This window comes from Pongo pygmaeus, chromosome 2 (genome assembly GCF_028885625.2).
Source record: "Pongo pygmaeus isolate AG05252 chromosome 2, NHGRI_mPonPyg2-v2.0_pri, whole genome shotgun sequence".
Classification (NCBI taxonomy): Eukaryota; Metazoa; Chordata; class Mammalia; order Primates; family Hominidae; genus Pongo; species Pongo pygmaeus.
In genome coordinates, this window is record NC_085930.1 from 150,787,606 (window position 1) to 150,808,832 (window position 21,227).

General features: G+C 38.9%; 1 protein-coding gene across 19 annotated transcripts in view; it reads right to left on the reverse strand.

Moving 5' to 3' along the window:
* TFDP2 (transcription factor Dp-2) overlaps positions 1-21,227 on the reverse strand; it is a 205,638-nt gene that overhangs the window by 157,102 nt on the left and 27,309 nt on the right. For 3 of the 19 annotated variants that reach the window (XM_063662286.1, XM_063662291.1, XM_063662287.1), the window contains exon 2: positions 12,519-12,610. The exons of 12 other annotated variants lie outside the window; for them this stretch is intronic. The gene's annotated coding sequence lies outside the window, so the exon portion shown is untranslated. Of the gene's footprint in view, positions 1-4,383; positions 4,483-12,486; positions 12,611-21,227 lie in introns of all 19 variants that reach the window. 4 more of the 19 variants (XM_063662284.1, XM_063662281.1, XM_063662288.1 and 1 more) reach the window with 2 other exon arrangements.

Genomic DNA, 21,227 nt, shown 5'->3' on the forward strand with positions numbered 1-21,227 from the left:
GGACCATCCTGGCCAACATGGTGAAACCCCTTCTCCACTAAAAATACAAAAAAATTAGCTGGGTGTGGTGGTGCGTGCCTGTAGTCCTGGCTACTTGGGAGGTTGAGGCCGGAGAATTGCTTGAACTCAGGAGGCAGAGGTTGTAGTGAGCCGAGATCGCGCCACCGCCCTCCAGCCTGGGAAACAGAAAGAGACTCCTTCTCAAAAAAAATTAAATAAATAAAAAGACTAAAAACATATGAAAACTGAATTCAACCTGTGATCTTGGTCAGAACACTGAACTAGAAAAAAAAAAAAACTGCTGTGAAGACCATTATTTGGGTAATTGGAGATTAGATCTACAGACCGGATAATAGTATTGTTTCAATGTTACATTTCCTGACTTTGATCAATGAACTTGGAGTCTTCTTCACATCTTTTTGGATTCCAATAACTATGGAGTTTTCTACAATTGAGTGTCCTTTTTCTTACAAAAAATACACTAAAATATTTAGGAGTGGAGGGGTATAATGGTGGCAACTTACTCTCAAATGATGACAAAAATATGATCTCACTATACAGAGAAAGAATAACAAAGAATATATGACAAAATGGTTACAAGTGGTGAATCTGGGTGAAGGGCATCTGGGAGTTCTTTGACCTATTTTTGTAACTTTTATTTTAAAATTATCTCAAAATTAAACTTTAATAAGACATTCAAGGGGAAGGATAAAATAAAACTTAACTTCAAAAAGATCATAAATAATGGGGGTTCAAAGAAATGGGGGCTTCAAATGGCTGTCTTATATGCTAGAATTTGAATCTACAAGTAAAATTTTGTAGAAGAAAAGCAAGGTTTTTTTTCTGTGTTTTCATGTGCAGAACATGCAGTTTTGTTACATAGGTATACATAGGTATACGTGTGCCATGGTGATTCACTGCACCTATCAACCCATCACCTAGGTTTTAAGCTCCACATGCATTAGCTATTTGTCCTGATGCTTCCCCCTCCTTTTTTTTGCTTTTCGATAAAACACTGAATTTGTAATTTTTCAATGATAAAGCATAAATTTAAAAATCGAAGTAAAACCTGAACCACAATTACAAGTTTTGCTTTCTCACAGTAGTTGTACAATGTCTATTATGACCTAATCTAAAAATAAAGTTCTTATGCTATATCTGTTCTACATTTATCAATTATTTCTTACGTCCTCTATAGTGATATAAATTTAAATGTGAGATAAATAATAAAGCACAAATTCCTGATATCCCATTCAACAGACTATCTGGCATATTCAAACTAATAATTTAAAGTTAAAACATTAAGTATTGCATTTTGAAGATTAATATTTCAACCAAGCTTGATCTAACAGATCTATACAGAATTCTGTATCTAATAGATCTGAAACATCTCTTTAGGCACAAATTTATACAATTTTTCCATATATGCTATCACCAAGGGGAAGCAAAAATTTCAGAGAGGAAATATTACACAGATTATGGTCTCTGACTACAATGCAATTAAATTAGGAATCAACTATTTTTTAAAAAGTTAAAAGTCATATATTTAGCTATATTATTAAACAGTCCATGAATGTGAAATATTTAGAACTAGAATAACAATAAAAAATAAAATATTCAGAAAGAAATGACAATGAAAATTTTAAAAACTTATAAAATCTAGCAGAACTAGTACTTAGGGTATATTTATATTTCTTTTTGTTCATTAAGCCATCAATCAATTTAAATACATAAAAGAACAGTGAGAACCCAAAGAAATATGAAAAGAAACAAAGAGCATAAATTAATGAAATAGAAAAAAAATCGACAAATTAACAGCCTGGTTCTAAGTGTCCTGCTTAAAGTCAGCGTCTAATAAATAAAGCAGCAGTGCAGTAGGGTGGAAAGAGTATGGACTTTGGCTCCGTCTCAGCTCTGATATTTAGTTGTGTGATCCTGAGCAAGTAACCTAACCTCTTAGAGCCTCCATGTCTTCATCTGAAAAACTGATACACTGAATGCTTCAGAGTTATGTTAGGAGTTTATACGCCCTCCAGTTTATACATATTCTGAACACTCCTAACAACAAAAAAGTTCAATTTTAACCAATTTAAGACTATCTCATGACCTGCTGAAATACAGTTATAATAAAAAAACTACTAAGTCTTTTCCATCAAATGGTTTGAACATGTTATATTTTAGAAACCCTCTATATTTCCAAAGGAAATACTATTGCCTACCCAATATCATTTTCCTCTTCTTCCTTACAAGCTGAAGTGGCAATGTGCCCTCAATTACAAATACTACATCGTCAACCTTCCTCTCAGATGGGCTAACCATATCACAGATAACATAATTCTGGCCAATGAAATATAAGCAGACATTGTTGGTGTGGGCTACCAGATTAAACTAGTAGGTGTCCTTTTTTCCCCACCCTTTATGTTTTTTTGTGCCCACAGCATCGTTGTGATGGCTAGAGCTGCTTGTCTCCGGGCATCTGCTCCATTTCTGAATTCAGTACTCAATGATGTTATATTTCCTAAGGGCTGGGCTAATGAGGGTCACTGTGTTATTCACGCAAATAAAATGAAATTAACAGAGTATTACTATTTCAGCACAATATAGTAAGAGGGTACCAATAAAAATAGCCACATTAATGAGCTTCACAGAACAAAGTACAATTTTGTTTGGTATTCCTTTGAATCTCCACACCAGAGTACAGCACAAACTGGAATCTCTAAGTATTACCTAAATAATAAATGTTTGAAATAGAGCCAAAGCACATGGATTTCTTAAGCAAATTTATCTTAACATCTCTGTGTCTCAATTTCTTCATCTCTAAAATAGTAAGAGTCAGCCACTTAATTAAATGAGTCAATACATGTAAAATTACTAAGACACTGCCTAGCACAAGGTAAGTATTCAATGTTAGAGGGGGGAAAAAAATCTTTTCATTGATTTCTCATGACAAATTAAGGCTTCCTTCTCTAAGATAAATAATACATAATTCCCACATGGTAGAAGTGAAAAATACCATAAGATAAACCCAATTTCAAAATAGAAAAAAAAAAAAACCTGTTTAATTGTGGTTAAAAAAAAAGCTCTTCTAAAATTAACAAGAGTAGGCAATAACTTCATTCATTCATTACTCATCCAGCAAATACTGAACAGTCACTATGTGCATGGCACTATCTCAGGCAATGAAGACAGCCTAGTATATGAGAAAGACTGTAATCACCAAACGTTCAAATGTAATTTTAAAGAAATAAAGTTACATTAAGATAGACATTGTAAAAACAAATGGGATTGTGATAGAGACCTTCTACATTCAATTAAAAATTAAGTATGCTGTATTGGCTTTGAGTGATACTTTATAGCATTTTAATTTAAAAATACACATTTCCAAATAGTTTTAAAGTTTTTGTCTTTTTTGACATTGTCTTTAATCTATAAATTATTTGCATTGTATGACTTAAACTTTCAAAAGTGTCTAGAAATTAAATAAATCTGGCACAGAAAGGTTCAAGAAGTTGCCATCTTTGGCAGTATGGATGATTCTCAGAGATAAACCAGTCATGTGCACTGATGCATTATGTTTTATCCAGACTCAACAACTGCACACTTCTTCCTGTCACCAAGCTCTTCTGTTAGTTAAAAAAATAAGTTGGATTTCTTCTTCCAGCTTCATGAACACATTATGTCAAGCTCAAAAAGTCAATCTTTTGACCTCGCCATCTGCCATGATCTCTTGTCAGTTTCAGACAATGCAACTCCCACAGATGGTCTCAAAATGCAAGCCCTTTCCCATTCCAATCACAATTTAGCAGCTCCAGCCACAAAGCCTTTTAAAATTAATCAAAACACAAGGAAGAAAGCACAAAGTTATGGATAAATTTGTGGAATCAAGCAGTAACATAATTTGAATCAGGATTTGTAGACTTTCTAACACTGCCAAAAAAGCTGCTACTAAAAATTAATAGGAAAGGTAGCATATTTAAATGGCAAACGTTACTAATTTTAAATACATGCTCATGACTCAAAATTTAGAAAATATACAAAACAAAAAGCATGAAACAAATATCAGCCATAATCCTACTTGTCAGAAGCAACTACAATAACTTATTGGCATAAATCCTTTTAGTATTCTCTCTGTGCATTCAAACTTTTGAGATGTGGTATTAATTAGAAGATATTTTCTTTTTTTTCTTTTCTTTTTTTTTTGAGACGGAGTCTTGCTCTGTCACCCAGGCTGGAGTGCAGTGGCTCAATCTCAGCTCACTGCAACCTCTACCTCCTGGGTTCAAGCAATTCTCCTGCCTCAGCCTCCCAAGTAGCTGGGATTACAGGCGCGTGCCACCAAGTCTGGCTAATTTTTTTGTATTTTTAGTAGAGATGGGGTTTTACCATGTTGGCCACGCTGGTCTTGAACTCCTGACCTCATGATCCACCCTCCTCAGCCTCCCAAAGTGCTGGGATTACTGGCATGAGCCACCGCACCCGGCCCTAGAAGATATTTTCATAGACAGGGATAACATGTAACTTTTTCTTAGGTGAACAGTGTATCTAGGCATTCTCTCAAGTGCTTCACATGTATATCGTATCATTCACACCACAACTTTATCAGATAAATATCATTTTCATTTCACAGAAGACAAAACAGTTTTAGAGAGTTCAAGCAATTTTCCAAGTTAACCAACTGTACAAATTACAGTGACAGAATATGAACCCAGGATCTCACACCAGCAACAGTGTTCTTAACTACTATAATACTTTACAAAATATATCTGACTTGAGATATAATATATTCTCAAGATATTATAACAAAATGATATATAATTATTATTACAATAAATTCAGAGAAAATGATAACCTACTATGCTGAAAGAATCCTTTAAAATCTCATATAGGACATATACATATGACAGAATTTTTCTCCTTTTCAATTCCGTTTTTTGAAATTTCAATATTAAATTGAATTTTTATTTTTTGAGTAGGTTGTGTGAAAGTTGATTACATGCCAGTCAGAGCTTGCCAGCTCCCCAAAACCTTACTAGTGCCAATGAGCTTTCTTGAAGAGTGATATGTAACATTTCTCCTTTTTATAAAACCTCTAACCTCTTTGTTCTTCAGACACAGCCAAGACCACATGGTCTGTGTGTATTTCCCAAATTGCAATTCTTTTTTTTTTGAGACAGAGTCTGGCTCTGTCACCCAGGCTGGACTGCAGTGGCGTGATCCTGGCTCACTGCAACCTCTCCCTCCTGGGTTCAAGCAATTCTCCTGCCTCAGCCTCCCAAGTAGCTAGGATTACAGGAGCCTGCCACCACGCATGGCTAATTTTTTTATTTTTAGTAGAGAAGGGGTTTCACCATGTTGGCCAGGCTGGTTTCAAACTCCTGACCTCAAGTGATCCGCCCACCTCGGCCTCCCAAAGTGGTAGGGTTACAGGCATGAGCCACCATGCCCAGCCTGCAATTTTCTTCTCAAATAAAATATTTTAATCTCAGAGATTTGTCTCTATATTTCAACTTGACAGTTGTAAATTTCCTCATTCACTTTTTTCACAGCTACACAGTATTCCTTTACATGGTTATACTGTGATTTATTTCACTAGCCTCTACTGACAGACATTTAGATTTCATAATCTAAACTGGTGACAGTAATGACATTTTAATGACTCAAATCTTTAATGTTGTCTAGCATGCTGATGTGGTATATGCCTACCTCTCCAGCTCTATTAAACTCCTTTCCCACACCTCTTTTCTGATCCAGTTCCATTGGCTTCTATAAGTTCAAAAACATGCTCCTCCTGCCTCAAGGGCCTCTGTACATGCTGTTCCTTCTGTCTGGAACCTTTACCTGACAAACTCATCTTCCTTTAGACCCTTTCTCAAGTGTCACTTCCTCGGGGAAAACCATCCATTTTCTACTACCCAGTCTAGGTCAGGGGTATCAACCTATTGCTCTCCTACTTTCTCCTTTAATAGTACACACTGGGTTGCCATTGTCTATTTATTTCTGTGATAATCAGATTGTGGTCTGTCTCTGCCAACTAAAGTATAAATTCCTTGAGGGCAGGAACCCTGCCCATTTTGTTCACTCTTACATATCAAATGCCTGGCATATGGTTGAAGCTCAAGAAATATTTGTTAAATGAATTATAGACTCAGTATTTTATTTATTTTCATCCTTTAAAAATGTACGATAATCCCATTCAGTATGACTTGGCAGCAGAAAATGAAAGGCCATGCAAACATTTAACACATCACACATCTGAAATGTCAGTAAGCTACATTTTTTTTTTTTTTTTTTTTGAGATGGAGTCTCGCTGTCACCCAGGCTAGAGGGCAATGGTGCGATCTCGGCTCAGTGAAACCTCTGGCCCCTGGGTTCAAGCGATCCTCCTGCCTCAGCCTTCCAAGTAGCTGGGGTTAAAGGCATGCGCCACCACCCCTGGCTAATTTTGTATTTTTAGTAGAGATGGTGTTTCACCATGTTGGTCAGGCTGGTCTCAAACTAGCAAACTTAGGTGATCCAACTGCCTCGGCCTCCCAAAGTGCTGGGATTACGGGCATGAGCCACTGCACCTGGCCAGCTACATAGTGTTTTGAATGTCATCTTTCTTTCAAGAACAAAAAGTGTCCTGGGACCAGCATTTTATTTGTATTCGTTAATTTTTAAAAAGTTATAATAGAGCACAATTAGTTTCATTAATTTTTAGCAGAAAAAAATAGTAGGCAAGAATTTTTCTTAAAAAAACACTTTTATTTACTAAAAGCTGTTCTTCCTAGAACCACTGGCATTTTACACGTTAAACAAAAAAAGAGACTTATTTTTATATTCATTGCTCCCTTTATTTTAGAGGCAGGGTCTCACTCTGTCACCCAGGCTGGAGTGCAGTGGCATGATCTCAACTTACTGTAACCTCCGCCTCCCGAGTTCAAGTGATCCTCCCACCTCGGCCTACTCAGTAGCTGGGACTACAGGTGTGGGCGCATGCCACCACACCCAGCTAATTTTTGTATTTTTTGTAGAGATGGAGTTTCACCACGTTGCCCAGGCTGGTCTTGAAATCCTAAACTTAAGAGATCCACCCATCTCAGCCTCCCAAAGTGCTGGGATCACAAGCATGAGCCACCACACCCAGTCCATTGCTCACTTTTAAAAATTGAAGAAAAAAAAATGCAACCAGGCACGGTGGCTCACGTCTGTAATCCCAGCACTTTGGGAGGCCGAGGCGGGCGGATCACCTGAGGTCAGGAGTTTGAGACCAGCCTGGTCAACACGACAAAACCCTGTCTCTACTAAAAATACAAAAATTAGCCGGGTGTGGTGGCAAGCGCCTATAATTGCAGCTACTTGGGAGGCTGAGGCAGGAGAATCACTTGAACCTGGAAGGTGGTGGTTGCAGTGAGCCGAGATCATGCCACTGTACTCCAGCCTGGGCGACAGAGCGAGACTCTGTCTCAAAAAAAAAAAAAAAAAAAAAAAGCCCAGACTTATATAATAATGAATAATGACATAATGAGACACATGAATAATGTTATCTGAGCACTACTCATTCATTTACTTATTGGATAAATACTTATTGATAGCCAGCTACCCGTCAAACACTGAGTATTAAAAATACTGAGCACTGGCTGGGTACAGGGGCTCACACCTGTAATCTCAGCACTTTGGGAGGCCCTGGTAGGCAGATTGCTTGAGCCTAGGAGTTTGATTCTAGCGTGGGCAAAATAGTGTGATCCTCTCTCTCAAAAAATACAAACAAATTCACCAGGCATGGTGGCACACACGTCCCAGCTAATCTGGAGGCTGAGGCAGGAGGATCCCTTGAGCCCAGGAGGTAGAGGCTGCAGTGAGTGATGATCACGCCACTGCACTCCAGCCTGAGCAACAGAGTGAAACTCTGCCTCGGAAAAAAAAAAAGATACTGAGCATTGAATGTTCATCCTTAAATATACTATGGAAAACAATGACAGTCCCTGCCTTCATGGAGCCCATATTTCAGCTATGAAGGCATGCATTAAATGACAAATTTCACAATTAACTACTTAATGACAATCATTACAAGTGCTATGATGGAGACATAAAAGATTGATAGAAACAGGCTGGGTGCAGTGGCTCACACCTGTAATCCCAGCACTTTGGGAGGCCGAGGCAGGCGGATTACCTGAGGTCAGGAGTTCGAGACCAGCCTGGCCAACATGGTGAAACCCCGTCTCTACTAAAAATACAAAAATTAGCCGGGTGTGGTGGCACATGCCTGTAATCCCAGCTACTCAGAGGCTGAGGAAGGAAAATTGCTTGAGCCCAGGAGGCGGAGGTTGCAGTTAGCCGAGATCGTGCCACTGCACTCCAGCCTGGCCGACAGAGTTAGACTCTGTCTCAAAAAAAAAAAAAAAAAAAAAAAGATTCATAGAAACATGTAAAATAGAGGACTTGAACTCTGGTGGTTTTACAGAAGACTTCTCTGAAGAAGTCAAGTTTGAGCTGAGCTCACCAAAAAAAGGAAAAAAAAAAAAACCACAAACTGAGTAAACCACTGGCAAAGAAAGAGGGATATATTCTACTCAAAGGAAACAGCACAGGAAAGATCAAAGGAAGAAAAGTTTGTGGGAGGTTCCAGGGTCTAAGGAAGGTCCTAATAATATGTGCCAAAAAACAAAGGGCAAGGCAACGGGCTGCTAAGAGATGAGGTAGGAAGCCAGATCATGCAGGATACTGATTTTTCAAAAATTTTAATCAGATTTGGCCGGGTGTGGTGGCTCACGCCTGTAATCCCAGCACTTTGGGGGGCTGAGGCAGGAAGATCACTTGCACTCAGAAGTTTGAGACCAGCCTGGACAATGTAGCGAAACCCCATCTCTACTAAAAATACAAAAATTAGCTGGATGTGGTGAAGCATGCCTGTAATCCCAGTTACTTGGGAGGCTGAGACAGGAGAATCACTTGAACCCAGGAGGCAGAGGCTGTAGTGAGCTGAGACGGTGCCATTGCACCCCAGCCTGGGCGACAGAGCAAGACTCTGTCTCAAAAAAAAAAAAAAAAAAATTAAATCAGATTAGTGGGAAGCCTCAGAATGATTTTAAGTAGAGAGCTACAGCATCTGAACCAGACAGAACCAAATTCACCAAAGATTAAGTAAAAATTATTTGCATTCTAATTCTTCAAAAACCAGTAATATTAGCCATATCTTGTAATTCTTCAGTAACTGAAATGCTCACTCATTTCTTGACTATACCAAATAAGTTTCTATTCACTATCTATTTATCTAGCAGTCAAACCACCTTAAACCTCTGTAACAAGATTCTCAGCTCAGAAATAAGAAAAACAAAAAAAATTCCCCAGAGCTCAACACAGCTTTCACAAAACCATGTACTAGTTAGTAACTCAAGTCCTTAGGCCTTCCCTTATCTTATATGTTTTATTTAGCATAAAGTTATTAGTACATGTGCTTTGATTTTCAGGCTAGGAGCCAACTATACTTAGCAGAAAGACGTGGTAATAGGGAGCAAATGGGCTAACACTGTTACAGGTAAACACATTGACAAAGTGATTGACAACAAGCAGCTTAATACTAAAAGAAGATTAGATACAGAGTGCTATCTCACCAAATAAATTCACTGAGGTAGAATTCTTTTGTCACTCCCTGGCAAATTGATTTTTTTTTTAATTGAGACAGAGATCTTGCTATATTGCCCAAGCTGGTCTCAAATTTCTGGCCTTAAGACACCCTCTTGTCTCAGCCTCCTGAGTAGCTTGCTGGGACTACAGGCACGTGCCACCACACCCAGCCAAAACTGGATTGATATGTTCTACAATAAAACCTAAAGGCTACTTTCGTTTCAAATATATTATGCAATATTAACAGATTATCAATATGTATTATTTGTTCTTAATTACTGAAAACAAAAGACTGAGGGCAAAAACTTACTTTTGTCCCTACCCAAAGAAGCAATATTAGATGAGAGCACACAAACTAAGAATAAAATCACATTCTGAGACCCTGCAAAGAACCTAATAGAAACATTCTTTTATCAAGCAGTACAAGCTAAATTTTAAACCATTAATTCACTCATGCACAATGACTACATGGATCAGATCACCTGTTATACACATGCTGCTTAGCAAAGTCTCATTTCCAGATTAACAAAGCTTTAGATTAGCATCACAAATGTTAAGACTTATCTTTACTTGAACCATCAAAACAAGCTAGATGACATTTATTTTTTATTTATTTTTATTTTTTGAGATGTAATCTCACTCTGTCACCAGAATGGAGTGCAGTGGCATGATCTTGGCTCACTGCAACCTCCACCTCCCGGGTTCAAGCGATTCTCCTGCCTCAGCCTCCCGAGTAGCTGGGACTACAGGCATGCGCCACCACACCCAGCTAATTTTTTTTGTATTTTTAGTAGAGATGGGGTTCCACCGTGTTGCCCACAATGGTCTCGATCTTTTGACCTCATGATCTGCCCCGCCTCGGCCTCCCAAAGTGGTGGGATTACAGGCGTGAGCCACTGTGCCCAGCCGACTTTTTAAAATATTATTTGGTATTAATATATGTTTATAGACAAACTGTTGTACAATGAACTATGCAAGCATGAAATGTTCAATCTGAGTCATTAAAATGTGATTACTGTGACCAACAAAAGATTCCAAGATGACAAAAATGGGGCATTCAAAAGGAAGCAATTGGAGAAGAAAATAGCACCATTTCTAATGCTTATTTAGAATACGACTGTACTTATACAAATACCTAATCTACATTCAAATGAAAATGAAACAATTATATAATCAGCGTCATCATGGTATTTAATAAGCAATTCCTCAAAATAACTCTACAGAGAATAGGGCCGGGCGGGGTGTCTCATGCCTGTAATCCCAGCACTTTCGGAGGCCGAGGCCGGCGGATCACGAGGTTAGGAGATCGAGATCATCCTGTCTAACACAGTGAAACCCCGCCTCTATTAAAAATACAAAAAAATTAGCCGGGCGTGATGGCGGGCGCCTGTAGTCTCAGCTACTCAGGAGGCTGAGGCAGGAGAATGGCATGAACCCGGGAGGAGGAGCTTGCAGCGAGTCGAGATCGCACCACTGCACTCCAGCCTGGGTGACAAAGCGAGAATCCGTCTCAAAAAAAAAAAAAAAAGTAATAGTTATCTCCATTTTATAGAAGGGAAAATTGAGTCAGCTTAAGTAACTTGCCCAAGGTCACAGAGAAGCAAAATGTATAATGAAGTTTAAATAAATGTTACTATATACTTGTTCCATATCATAAAAAGACATGTCCTAAGCAGTTTTCATTTTAAAGTAATTTAAGGTTTTAAAAAATATATTATAGGATATTTGTGTTATCTGTATTATAAATGTTTAAGAATATAAAGTATTAAATAGTTTTAAATGACTAAAAAAAAGCCTTATAGAAAAATGAACAATTGCCTTGTTTGCATATGCTCCTCATCCACTTTATTTTTTTCATGTACCATATACTGAAATTCCCTAACAATCACAACCCCCTATCAGACTCCACAGGATATGATGGAGATCGTGAAATTTTAGACTAACTATAGGTTAACTGCAAAAGTTGTCATCATTTTTCTCAATTTTCAGGCAGGATACAGGGTTTTTTTTTCTTTTTTTCCTACCTTCTTAAAAACTCCTTTGGAAAGGGAAAGGAAAGTAGAATGATATATATGCTCACTACAAAATAATTCAAAGATATAGAAGAGCACAAAGAAGAAAATAAAAATTACTCTAAATCTTATTATTGAAAGATAAGAACCTAATGATATTTGTACAGACACTTTCAGGTACATGTATATGCATAGATGTATATTTAAATGTAAAGGTATATGTATATATAGGAAAATGTACATAAGCAAGTCATATACATTATTCTGTTACTGCCAGTTTTCAAGATGTCCTATAAAGCCTTCCATAAAAAAATTCTTTCAATAAAAAAATTATATATGCTCATAAGAAAAAAAAACTCAACAGTGCAGAAGAAAATACAATACAAAGCAAGTCTTCCTTAATTCCTGCCCCCTCCACTTCCACTACAATTCTTACTAGCAGATGAATACCATTAATAGAATTCACTGACATTTATATTTGCGTTCTTATATATATTCTTTTAAAAACATTTAAATTATAGATACATGAAAACATTCTGGTTATTAAAAAGTCCATACAGATAAAGAAAATCTCCCCATCTGAACACCTCAAATATCATTTCTAAACTTCATTGTTATCAGTTTGGTAAATATCCTTGCACAGAGCTCATTCCATGCATTTTCTTTTCTTTTTTTTTTTTTTTTTTGAGACGGAGTCTCGCTCTCTCGCCCAGGCTGGAGTGCAGTGGCCTGATCTCAGCTCACTGCAAGCTCCGCCTCCCGGGTTCACGCCATTCTCCTGCCTCAGCCTCCTGAGTGGCTGGGACTACAGGCGCCCGCCACTGCACCTGGCTAATTTTTTGTATTTTTAGTAGAGACGGGGTTTCACCGTGTTAGCCAGGATGGTCTCGATCTCCTGACCTCGTGATCCGCTGGCCTCGCCTCCCAAAGTGCTGGGATTACAGGCATGAGCCACCGCGCCCAGACCATTCCATGCATTTTCATATAAGTACCTGCATGTAGAGAAATACACTTTTGTTGTTTTTAGTCTTTTTAAATTTTAGTCTTGTTCAATAGTATCATACTATGATGTTGATTTTTTTCAATTAACAATGATAGATTTACTATTGCTGTTAAATGTTACAATAGTGCTACCTTCTTGCAGTAACAGAACAGTTTTGTATCTTGATTGTGGTGGTGGCTATATGAATCTATATATCTAATAACATGTCATAGAACTATACACAAAGACACACCAAAAAATGGGCACATGCAAAAACTAGTGAAATCCAAGTAGGATCTGTAGTCCAGTTAATTATATTGTACCAATGTCAATTTCCTGATTTGGCCAATGTACTATAATTACATAAGATGTTACCACTTGGGGGAAGTTGGGCTACGGGTAAATGGGATTTCTCTGTATTCATTTTGCAACTTTTTTTTTTTTTTTTCTTGAGACAGGGTCTTGCTCTGTCACCCAGGCTGGAATGCAGTGGTGCAATCACAGCTCATTGCAACTTCAAACTCCTGGGCTCAAGCAATCCTCCCGCCTTAACTCCCAAGTAGCTGGGTATACAGGCATATACCCTAACACTGGGCTAATTTTTAAAATTTTTGGTAGAGATAGAGTCTCGCTATGTAGCCCAGGCTGGTCTTGAACTCCTGTCCTCAAGTGATCCTCCCAACTCAGCCTTCCAAAGTGCTGGGATTACAGGTGTGAGCCAGAGTCCAGCCACTGGTATTCTCTTAAGAGGAAAAAAGAAACAAGAGATGCAGACAGAGGGAAGAAGGCAGTTTCCTAGACAGAGGCAGAGATTGGAATTATGGGGCCACAGCCAAGGAATGCCCAGGGCTACCAGAAACTGGAAGAAGCAATAAAGGATCCTCTCCTAGAGGCTTTACAGGGAGCACGGCCCTACTGACAAGTTGATTTCAGACTTGCAGCATACAGAACTGTAGGAAATAAGTCTCTGTTGTTTTAAGCCACCCAGTTTGTGGCATTTTGTTATGGTGGTCCTAGGAAAGTAATACAATGGGTTTTGCACACTATTATAGTTACACCTAGGTATTTTATTTTTTGGTTTTGAGTTTTTTCTCTTTGTTTCCTTTTTGTTATTGTTCCTGTAACGTATGGGGTTCCCCATTATATTTTCCTAGCTGTATGCATATAAGAAAGTTATGTTTTTCTTTTTACTAATTTTATATTCCATTACACAACTTAATTATTTTACTGCTTAAAGTAATTTTACTATGAGTTCAGTTGACTCTTGGATTTTTCAGGTGTAAAATTAGGTCATCTGGAAAAGGATTTTTTTTTTTTTTTTTTTTTTTGAGACAGAGTCTCGTTCTGTTGCCCGGCTGGAGTGCGACGGTGTGATCTTGGCTCACTGCAACCACAGCCTCACAAGCTCAAGCGATTCTCCTGCCTCAGCCTCCCAAGTAGCTGGGATTACAGGTGTGCACCACCACCCCTGGCTAATTTTGGTATTTTTAGTAGAGACGAGGTTGCACCATGTTAGCCAAGCTGGTCTCGAACTCCTGACCTCAAGTGATCTGCCCGCCTCCACCTCTCAAATTATTAAGGCATGAGCCACTGCACCCGCCCGAAAAAGATTTTTGAAGCTTTCCAGGTTTGTAGAACAATGGAGGTAATCTGACTCCAATTCTCCTCCTCACCTTCCCTGAACAAACATAAAATAAACCACAAGAATTTTTAAAACCCACAAAGGATCTAGGCCATCAACATTAGCACTGCTAGGAGACAGAAAACACAGCAACCTTCACCTTCAAATTACCTATAAGTCAAGCAGAAAAAAAAAAAAAGCAGCAAATAGCAAAAGAAACCCCACTTCCTTACCTCTGCAAGCCTGTGGATGTATAGGGAGAGTGAAGGGAGGTGAAAGACTCCGTGAGAAAGAGCAGAGGGGCACAGGGGATTTGCAGAAAGCACAGACAAAATCAGCCCCAGAAAGAGAGTTAAACAATAAATACAAAAATGCTAAACAGACGTTAGGAGGTTAGGACTTGATAGCTAATAGACCTGGTGAAGTGTGTCTTGTGTCTAGAAACTTCTGGACCAGAAGCAGCAGCCTCCTAGAAACAGTGCTTCTGGGGGAGAACCAGGTATACATATATAAAGAAGCGCTTTCTCTTGTAAACAAGGTAATGAATGAAAAAAACAGGCGATAGGAGGAAATTAGGCCAGGCACAGTGGCTCACACCTGTAATCCCAGCACTTTGGGAGGCCGAGGGAGGTGGATCACTTGAGGTCAGGAGTTCGAGACCAGCCCGGCCAACATGGTGAAACCCCGTCTCTACAAAAATATACAGAAATTAGCCAGGTGTGGTGGCATGCGCCTGTAATCTCAGCTACTCGGGAGGCTGAGGCAAAAGAATCCCTTGAACCCGGGAGGCAGAGGTTGCAGTGAGGTGAGATCGCACCACTGCACTCCAGCCTGGGTGACAGAGTGAGACCTTGTCTCAAAAGAAGAAAAGGCAGGGGGCCGGGGGGAGGATTAAAGAGCTTGCAAAAACAAAATATTAATAGAATCAAGGAACAACTCTTCCTCTCCCCCTTTTCTCACCATCATCACTACAAATTCAGAAAAGAACCTTCACAAAAGAAAGCACACTGGCAAAAGAAGCACTCTCAAATTAGGAACTCTGTCCACAAAATGATTAAAAACAAACAAACAAGCAGACCATATGCATACAAATGTACTGCAAAAAGTCAGAAAATACAAACAAAAGCTTTTCTGCTGATGATTTTCTCCATAAAAACAAACCATGAGGTTGAAAAACAACTGTAACACAATCCTCTGAACTGGATTAAATATTTTAAACAAGAATTTGAGGATATGAAGAAGACCTTGAAACGGAAGTACAAAAACTAAGTACCAAAATGGACAAAAACAGAAAGAAATGAATAAGAGCTGATTAAAGAAATAGAAAGAAACAAACAAAATGAACATCATATAAGAAATGAAAGTTAAATTATTAAATTATTTTTTCTTTTGCTTTACTTTGGCATTGAACCAAAAATAAAAACTAAATTATAAGGTATGTAGAAAGAACAGATTGAACGAAAACTTAATAAAAGACATTGAACAAAGAGCAAGAAAATAATGAAGAAAATAAAATTTAAAAAAAACAGAAATTGATTGAAATGAATGATAGGCAAAGGAGGTTGAACATTAGTATTACTGGTGTCCCTAATAAAAAAAAATCAAAACAATGGAACAGAACTAATATTAAAAGTACATTCTGGCTGGGTGCAGTGGCTCACGCCTGTAATCTCAACACTTTGGGAGGTCGAGACGGGTGGATCACTTGAGGCCAGGAGTTCGAGACCAGCTGACCAACATGGTGAAACCCATCTCTACTAAAAATACAAAAAAACTAACTGGGTGTGGTGGCAGGCGCCTGTAATCCCAGCTACCTGGGTGGCTGAGGCATGAGAACAGCTTGAACCCAGAAGGTGGAGGTTGCAGTGAGCCATGATTGCGCCACTGTACTCCAGACTGGGTGAAAGAGCAAGACACTGTTTCAAAAAAAAAAAAAAAAGTACATTCCAAGAAAAGATTCCAGAAATAAAATACTTGAATCTATACAATGAAAGATCCTACCAGATATTTGAGAAAACTGACTCAGAATGATCAACTCTCACACATATCCTTATAAAATTATTTAAAGAAAAAACTCTCAGTGTATCCGAGCAAAAAGATAAATTATTTACAAAAGCAAGGGAATTAGACTAACACTGTATTTCTCAAAAATAACATATAAAGCAAGACAACAGTAGAACAGCACTTCCAAGAAACTTAAGGGAAAAAAATGTAAACCAAAGATATTATATCCTGCCAATCTGTCCTTAGAGTTTCAAGGTCATCAAAAAACAGTTTTGACTGCTGTGGAAAATAGAATGGCAATTCCTAAAAAAAATTAAATATAGAATTACCATTTGATCAACATAGAAAATATATTAAAGTAGCTGGATGTGGTGGCACACATCTGTAGTCCCAGCTACTTGGGAGGCTGAAATGGGAGGATCACTTCAGCCCAGGAGTTTGAGGCTGTACTACGCAATGATTTTGCCTGTGAACAGTCACTGCACTCCAACCTGGGCAATATAGCAACACTCTGTCTCTAAAACAAGAAAAAGAGACCGGGTGCAGTGGCTCACGCCTGTAATCCCAGCATTTTGGGAGGCCAAGGCAGGTGGATCACGAGGTCAGGAGTTCAAGACCAGCCTGGCCAGCATGGTGAAACCCTGTCTCTACTAAAAATACAAAAAATTAGCCGGGCATGGTGGCGTGCACCTGTAGTCCCAGCTACTCGGGAGGCTGAGGCAGGAGAATTGCTTGAACCTGGCAGGCGGAGGTTGCAGTGAGCCGAGATTGCGCCACTGCACTCCATCCTGGGCGACAAAGCAAGACTCCATCGAAAAGAAAAAAAAAAGAAAAGAGAAGCCTGGGCATGGTGGCTCACGCCTGTAATCCCAGCATTTTGGGAGGCCGAGGCGGGCGGATCACGAGGTCAGGAGATCAAGACTATCCTGGCCAACACGGTGAAATCCTGTCTCTACTAAAAATACAAAAAATTAGCCGGGCTTGGTGGCGGGCGCCTGTAGTCCCAGCTACTCCAGAGGCTGAGGCAGGAGAATGGCGTGAACCCGGGAGGTGGAGCTTGCAGTGAGCCGAAATCGCGCCACTGCACTCCAACCTGGGCAACAGAGCCAGACTACGTCTCAAAAAAAAGAAAAAAGAAAGAAAACATATCAATGATATAGTGTTATATTTTCTTAACAGATAAATGCAATTATTCTAACATGAACAAGAAAAACTGAAAGATTCACATCAAGGGATGCATTCATTAGTAATAAGCATGAACCCATAAATTAGATACACATGCCATTTACCAGCCAAGACATCAGTAAAAAATATTTTATTAGTAATAGAATCAGGTGACTAAAATGTTGGAAGCAACTATCCAGCATGTTTGTCAAACTCTCCATATAGCTATTAAACAGTATCTTTGCTTATAGCTTTTTCCTAAGACATTTTACTAATAAGATGTAAAGAGAACTGAGGTGGAGACCATGGCAGCTGAAGGTGCTGGGAAAACCTTTATAGCTAACTGTAGCAGTAGTGCACTTGAAGGGGTTTCTGATGCCTCACCCAAGCAGCTGCAGTGATGGGAACAACCACCGTTCATAACCCCATGGCATTATTCATTCACTGTGCATATAACCCCTTTTTGGCATCAGAATTCTAAAGCTGCAACGACTGCTTTACCAGCAGCTCTGGGGTTATAGCAGACTAATTTATTTGGATTGTAGAATGGAAAATTAAATTCTCCCATGAGCTCATCAGACAGAGCCATCTGCAGATATTGGGAACTCAATGAAAGAGGCAGCTGCAAGCAGGAGACAGCAATAGTTTATGACGACAGAGAAGAGAACTAGACGTGTGTGTGCCAGCTTTAAGGTATGGATATTCACCAGGGAGATTTGGGAAAGACTCACATTGGATGAATTTTTAAAAAGTCAGAAGTTTTAACCAGCAACTGAGGGGTGATGGGGAGTAATGAGAGTCAGGCTATTTATTTATTCAACAAACATTTAGTCAATGCCCATCATGTACCCAGCACTGTGCTCTACCCAAGAGACATAACGGAGTCCCACTCTTCAAGAAGTTCACAAACAAATGAGCAAGACAAATGCATACAGTATAACATGCTACAATACTACGACACTAGACAGATATTCGGGGCACTATGGAAGCACAAAGGAACAGCTTCTAATTCAGCTAAAGGGTGGGAATCAGGTTCTAACTCGAGTTAAATTAGTAATAGAGATAATTAGTTAAAATTACAGAATTAAGAACTATGAGATGAAAATGCCATCAAACTAGAAGAGTTAACACAGAAACCTAAGCACTTTACAGTCAACCCAACTATTGTATTAAACCAGCTAAAGTGGCTTCTAATGCTTTTGTAAGCAGGTGAGCAAAGAAGAGGTCCTCCCTTGTGCTTCCATAGGCTATACAGATTGACTATACAGTTTGGAAGACTCTTTCAAGGAGTAGCATATGATTAGGATATGAAGTTTAAAAAAGGCTCACACCTGTAATCCCAGCACTTCTGGGATGCCGAGGCGGACGGATCACCTGAGGTCAGGAGTTCGAGACCAGCCTGACCAACACAGAGAAACCCTGACTCTACTAAAAATACAAAGTTAAAAAAAAAAAACTTCATCGTAGACATTTCTGAGGTTCTAGTCTGACCTAGGCAATCCAAAGAAGGGGAAAGAAAACACCTATCAGTTACAGCCACCTGTCTATAAGACCTCAGAGAACAAGTTCAACCATGCCAACTTTCCCTCTGGTTAAGGAGAAAACAGTGGAGATCTTTGCACACTGTTAGGATTCTCTTAAATCCTACTTTGGTAGGAAGTCAGCATAAAGGATCCTTGATCCCAAAGAACAAAAAACTCACTTATTTAAATGAAATAAATAAAAGGCATGATAGAATAATACAGACCAGAGTATCTTAAGCTCAAGAAAATCCATAACTTTATAACCAGGTCTACAGATACCAGTTTAAATAACAGTGCATCAAAAGTTTACCTGCTCACTTGGGTCCCACATAACGATAAATTCAGTGCAAACTTACACCATCTGTACTCTACCTACCACCAGAGACAGGGTCCTCACTGCCAACCAGCCATAAAAAAACCTATCTCTAAAATCCCTATCTCTAAAATTTAGAAACCTATCTCTAAAATTTAGTCTGCTACCTAGTATCACTTCCAATACCAACTGTGTTAGAATCATTCCTCCAAAACAGATTCTGAGAGGGAGACTATCATGCAGAAAGTTTCCTGGGAATTGCTTTGGGGAGATATATCTATAACAAGAGAAGGCGGCAGGATTGGACTTAGGGAAGAAATTGAACCAATGATGTTGCAAATGGGGCCTCAGCTGATATGGCCCCAGAGTCCTTTGGAGTTGTCCCAAATAGAGACAAGTTAGGTTGGATCTTACATCCAAGCAACACACAGTTACTGGCCACAGGGACACCTCTGGGAGGAAGCATAACCTTGAACAAGACAGTACTCGGGGCCAAGGGCAATTCCCAATAAGGAATGCAGCTGTCAGCCTAAGCAGGTGGAGAATGGGTATTCTAATATGAAGAGATCTGGGCAGAGTATAGTTAAATAGCTATTAAAATTAATTAATTGCAGTAACATGCAACAACATGGATAAACCTTATAAATGTAACAGAATTTAAAAACTAACACATACAGTATGATTACATTATACAGTATGATTACATTTATATAAAGTTTGTTTTTTTTTTTTTTTTTTTTGGAGACAGGGTCTCTCTGTCACTCAGACTGGAGTCCAGTGGCGCGATCTCGGCTCACTGCAACCAACCTTCACCTCCCAAGCTCAAGCAATTCTCCTGTCTCAGTCTGCTGAGTAGCTGAGATTACAGGCGCGCACCACTACAGCCCTGCTAATTTTTGTTGTTGTTGTTTTGAGACAGAGTCTCGCTCTGACGCCCAGGCTGGAGTACAGCGGCGTGATCTCAGCTCACTGCAACCTCCACCTCCTGGGTTCAAGTGATTCTCCTGCCTCAGCCTCCCGAGTAGCTGGGACTACAGGCGTGTGCCACTGCACCTGGCTAATTTTTTGTATTTTTAGTAGAGACGGAGTTTCACCATGTTAGCCAGGATGGTTTCGATCTCCTGACCTCGCGATCCACCTGCCTCAGCCTCCCAAAGTGCTGGGATTAGAGGCGTGAACCATTGCACCCAGCAATTTTTGTATTTTTATTAGAGACGGGGTTTTGCCACATTGACCAGGCTGGTCTTGAACTCCTGACCTCAAATGATCCACCTTCCTAGGCCTCCCAAAGTGCTGGGATAACAGGCTTGAGCAACTGCACCCGGCCCATTTATGTAAAGCTATGGCATGCAAAATGATGAAATAATGAAAAGTGATGAATAATTACTTAATAGGATTATATTTTACCAAGAATGTATATGTAATTTTGTCAAATTCCTCTCAAGAATCTATGGATATATTTTTCATTATGCATCACTAAAGAAACAATCCCATTAAATAAAAGTAAGAAATGATTTCTACTATTATCACTCACCACTATTAGTTAACAGTGTTCTATAGGTTATTAACCAACACAACCGGACGAAAGACAGAAGTATATAAAGCAGAACTGAAGAGGTAAAACTATTATTATTTACATATGATTACAACTGTTTACAGAGAAACCCCAAGAGATTCAACTGGAGATGACCGATAACAAAATTAACCCCCCCAAATTAGCGGCTTGCTTATACACAAGAACCATGTCTTCTAATAACAACTATGTAAAGAAATAATGGAAAAAATTAACTCATTTACATAGAAAAAAAATCAGGAAGAAACTCAGCAAGAAATACATAGGGATACAAAAAATTAATGGAAAAAAATGCCAGGTTCTTGAGTGACAAAACGCAAAATCATAACAATAGAACTGCCCCCAAATTAATCTATGAATAGAATGAATCACAATAAAATTAACAATATCTTTTCCTTTTAATTTGCTCAACTGATTCAAAAGTTAATG